We start from the raw sequence: 5,649 nt of genomic DNA on the forward strand, positions 1-5,649 counted from the left end.
TTAGTAGAGATGGAGTATATAGATAAACATCAAGGTTACTGGCCAAGAGTACTTTTCAGTACTTTTCATAAATAAAAATACAAATAGCATCATCATCTTGGCTTGAGAACTCCTAGAATATTATAAACAACCTTGTTATGTAATCAGAAAAATTAAAGGCAGAGAATGCCAAAAGTAGCTTACTCTAACTAACGAATCATCACGGAGGGGTAAGTAACCAGGCAAAATATAGTACAAACGCAGGAAAGCCAGGCTCAAATGCTTACAGATGAAAGACAGTTCAATGCGGACAAATGAAATGTAATTATGACTTTGAAGAGTCTTCATGCCACAAGACAATGCTTTGTAAGAAATAAAATATGAGATTTTTTTCTGAAAGGATGAAAAAAGTCTCTGGAGACAAATCGCTATGTGTCATTAATGAAAGATAAACAGAAAGAAAAAGATAAATTAATGCAGTGAACAAGTCTTAATGGCTCAATTGTGTATTCACTTCACCAAATCTGAACACTTGAGAGAACACAAAACAAAAGATGACTTTGGAATTATGAAATTCTAGAAATAAGTAATAGACTGCGAAGGTCTGGAGAATCTTTCAATGGTGGGGGGTGGGGGGCAGGATTCATCCTGCATTCTCTCAGGTTTGATAAGCCTAAAATTAGAAAATAATGATGCTCACAAGATTTCCCAAATGACAGCATTTTAGACTATGTTATTTCCTCTTTCCTTTCTTTTTTTTCCCTTTTCCTTGTCAACTACCATCAATCCTTCAAGAGGCAAATAAGGGCAATTCATATTTATGTTGAATTCAGTGACTATCTGGTGGTCATAGGACCAAAGCCAGGAAGAGGCAAAGGCAAAAGTTTGATCTGGAATAATGGTTCTTTACCTCCAGGCAATTTTGCTTCCTAGGAGACCTCTGACAATATCTAGACACATCTTTGATTATCATGACTGGTGGGGGCGTTACTGGTATCTTGTGCATAGAGGCACACAAGGGTGGTGCTAAACATCCTGTTACGTTTTGGGAAAGTTTCCCTGTAATAGAGTCTTCCAACTCAAAATGTCAGTAGAACAGAGGCTGAGAAACTTCAGACTAGACCTTTAAGGAGCCATCAGTTTATGCTCTTTGAGCAAAATAGGAAGAGAAGAATTCAGAGTATAATGGGAATATATCTGAGGTGGTGATTAGTTTATTTAGGGATGTGGAGTAGGCAAGAGAAATACTTCAGATCTCAAGTGATCTTGGAGCTCCCTGGTTGATGGAGGTGAAGAAAGACTGAAAGCAGAGAGACATAAAAGTGAGTGAGAATGTCAATGTCTGTTAAATAACAATCAGGAAGACATGGGGCTGGGGAGAAGCATGTGACATATTCATTCATAAAGTGTCTACTATGTTGTATTAGCCCATTTTCATGCTGCTGATAAAGATATACCCATGACTGAATAATTTATAAAGAAAAATAGGTTTAATGAACTCATAGTTCCACATGGCTGGGAAGGCCTCACAATCATGGTGGAAGGCAAAAGGCATGTCTTACATGGCAGCAAACAAGAGAGAATGTGAGCCAACTGAAAGAGGAAACCCCTTATAAAATCATCAGATCTTGTGAGACTTATTCAGTACTACGAGAACAGTATGGGGGAAACTGCCCCCATGATTCTGTTATCTCCCCCCAGGTCCCTCCCACAACACATGAGAATTATAGGAACTACAATTAAAGATGAGATATGGATAGGGACACAACTAAACCATATCATATGTGCAACTGGTAAAGATGAATTGTAGAGGGAGCCTCCAACTTTGAACACTGTGGTCAAGAGGTTGGACTTATTCTATAGCTAACATGAAGCCATTTAGAGTTTTTGAAGCCAGGAACAATATTATCAGCCACGTAATTTTAGAAAGATAATCCTGGTGTCAGAAAATAAAATGAACTAAAGGAAAAAGAAGCTTGAGTAAAGTTGTTGGAGTACTTCCCAAAATGAATTCTCAGACTTGTTACGAAGTGTCATTGGATAAGAGTCTTCTGTGATCAAATAAGTTTGAACAATGCTTAGTTAAACTAAATCAAAGTGAGTTCTCCACTACAGCACTTCTCAGAGTCTTTGCTTAGCTATTTGCACATTGTGACCCTTCATAAGGAGGATGTTGCAAGTATATTTGCCAACAGAAATTTTTCATGGCTTATACTACAGGAATGTGTTCCAAAGAACACTTCATAAGAAATGTAAGGTAAAATTTAGGGGTGGCGGGGGGAGTTGACAATGGGTTAATCTAAGAGCTATTGGGATGGCAGAATTAGCTTTCTGACTTTCAGCTGAGAAAATGAGCAGACAGTGATACACAGGGAAAATCCTTAAGGATCAAGATGTTCTTGTCACCTCAAGATAGGCCTGGAGGTAGGAAGTAGGGAACTCTAACAAAGTGTTAGAAGGAAGATGATGCTTAACCTATTTGCCAATACTAACCAATTATTATAGCTGTCTGAAATGCTGGGTTGAGAAGGATTCTAAGATTTCACCAGGAATCAATGTGAGCTTACATAAATCTAGTTATACTGTATTCATCTGTTCTTACACTGCTATAAAGAAATACCCCAGACTGGGTAATTTATAAAGGAAAGAGGTTTAATTGACTCACAATTCCTCATGGCTGGTGAAGCCTCAGGAAATTTACAATCATGGCAGAAGGGGAAGCAGATGCCTTCTTCACAAGGCAGCAGGAGAGAGAGAAATACCAGCGAAGCACACAGAGCCCCTTATAAAACCATCAAATCTCGTGAGAACTCACTCACAATCACTAGAACAGCATGGAGGAAACCACGCCCATGATCCAATCGCCTACTTTTCTCCACTTGCAGGGTTTACAGGTCCCTCCCTTGACATGTTGGAGATTATAATTCAAGATGAGATTTGGCAGGGGACACAAAGCCAAACCATATCAGAAACCTTCCATGGAAGCAATGAAAATAACAAGTAGTGCTTCTGTCATATGTTTGTCACATATGGACCAGAGGTACCCAGCTTAGATAGTTTGTGTTGCGGTTTTAAACATTCTTTGCTCATGAAAACTTTCTTCAAAAGAAACTTCACCTGAAAGGTAAACATAACAGGCAAAAGTAAAACTGTCTATGTAATGTCCACCTGCTGTACTATTTCTTTCTACCTTCCTCCCCACTGACATTACTATTCATAACTTCTGCAGTTAATTCACTAGTTGAGAAAGATAAGGTTAGCAGATGCTCAGGAAAGCTAGATAGGATGAACACACACATTTCTACCTTATCAGGGGAAATACTTCTTTTTTCTTTTCTTTTCTAACATTTAGTTCCCATTTGTTCCTTATGAATATTCAGTAAAGATTTGGGGAACTTCCAGAATAATTCAGTTTTACCAACAGACAATTAAAGGGAGGGATTTCGGTTTCACATGTGGACATCAAAAGAAAAGCCTGGCATGTACAGCTAAGGGACCCAGGTGAAGTTGAGGAGTAGATTGGCTGCAGTCACTGAAAGTAGGAAAACCCTAAGAGGAAGACATTATCTGTGGTAAGCAGAGTCAGTGATCTCCTCTCTCTCTCTCTGGCAATTACCCTTGCTGAACCTTAGAGGTTTTGAGATGTATTTAATTACTAGCAAAGGATTTCTTAACTTAATCGTCTGTCCAGTAAACTCACAATGAAGTGCAAAGCACAGGCTCAACATGTTTAAAAATCATATTTTGTCTTGTAGTAGAAGTACTACAAGAATAATTTGTCACTTTGACAAGCTTTGAATAGCTAATGAAACTAGCAGATACCTGGTTTTTTAAGAAGATTAGATCTAGAACAAAAGCAAGTCAATAATTTGGAGTAGGACAATAATTGACAGGTTTTACCGGATACATTCTTGTCAAGTAAAGCAACTTAATGTTCTCTTCTCTAGTTGCAACCAAATAAATTCTGAAGGCTCACAGCTAGGACAGCTTCCTCTTCAGCTTTGCATCTCCAACACCTAGCATACATGCTCAGCACACGTGTAGTAGGTTCTCAGGTATTATTTACTGATGTAAGGTTATTGTTTTCTGAGTGTCTAGATAATGTGCAACAGCTACCTTACTTCTGAGAGATTTAAACAATAAGGAGGATGAAAAACTCTAGCCCTCTTCTTGGAGGCCTTGTAGATATGTCTGAGAGTATAAAATCTGTGCCCAGGTAGTTGCAAAGTCCAGAAAGCATGCAGACTCTGCCTTCTGACAATTTTTGAGCAATGGGGCTAAAAAAGTTGCTAACAATGCATTTCTATCCATAGATTGAAGTGATTAACAAAGAAGATGGGGTAATTTTTGCTAAGTTACAAACTCCAGTTTATGATAATACAGAATAATAAGTATATTTTAAGCAGTGAATCTTTGAACATTTTCCACATGACTGAGGTAGTTATTTGGTGAGATATGACTTTTTTAAGTGGGTTTTTTTTAAAGCATTGATTTTGTGTTTCGAATTATCTAAAATGCATTCTATGCACTGTGGCTATGAAATTTTGAAGAGGTACAATCTTGATCACTTACTCCGGATTTGTTTCAGCCAAAGCAATAATTTTTTTTTTTTCAACTAATTGTAAATATCACCTTTCAGGGGTTTTAATGAACCTAATAAAAAGATATGGCAATTTGTCTGCTCTATGCAAACACTTAGCTATGAGAAAATTAAACAAGAATGAAACCATATTAACCCTCATTACTAAGTCAAAGTAGATATATATTTGTATAACTTAAGACAATAAAACAATGTTATATGTGAATCTTCATAATTTTTGAAACAAACATCTGATATTCTTTACAGTTATATTTCAGATGCAATAGATGGGATTACTCCTTATACTTTGAATAAGATGAAACATCTACAGGGACATTTGGGCTTGAACCTGGATAGACCCAGCTTTATTCTAACCATATACTTGGTAAGAAGCAGGCACTTTTTCTTTCCTTTGTGTGTGTATGTATGTATGTCCTGTTTCACTAAAGTGAACCCCGTCATTATAGGAAAAAACTCAAGGATATGTTGTTAGACCTGTGTAGTCGTGTCTACATGACAGACAGTACAACTAACAGGATCTTTTAAAGCTGATAAAACAATTTTTAAAAGTAGTGAACCCTAGGTTCTGCCTTTTGGAACATAGACAAACCATGCATTTTGCTCTCTGGACAATGGATCCCTCTGAAAATGTAAATCACTACATACACACACACACACACACACACACACACACACACACTCCAAATAAATGGCCTTCAACTGTATGCCTCCACGTTATTTTCTGAGCACACTAAATGAAACCTTATTCTCACACATCTGGACGTACTCAGGGCTCGTCATGTTGAAATTAAGAACTCAGGATGGCAATGACCCTGCTGTCATTGGGTTTTGACATTTGTATCAGTGTCCTCTCTTTAAAACAGGGGCATGTAGACAGTTCCTGGAGGGTTCTGGAGATCTAAAGCACATGAATGTGACTCCATCTACATGAGAAGGAAGTGTTTCATTGTTTGGTAGTGGTTTCCACGCCAAAAGTTTCCAGACACTGAAGATACTGACAGCAAAGTTTCAGAGACTAGGAACTGGTAGAATGGCAGGGAGTGGGGATATGGACAGAATCTCCAGATTTT

This window comes from Theropithecus gelada, chromosome 7b (genome assembly GCF_003255815.1).
Source record: "Theropithecus gelada isolate Dixy chromosome 7b, Tgel_1.0, whole genome shotgun sequence".
Lineage (NCBI taxonomy): Eukaryota > Metazoa > Chordata > Mammalia > Primates > Cercopithecidae > Theropithecus > Theropithecus gelada.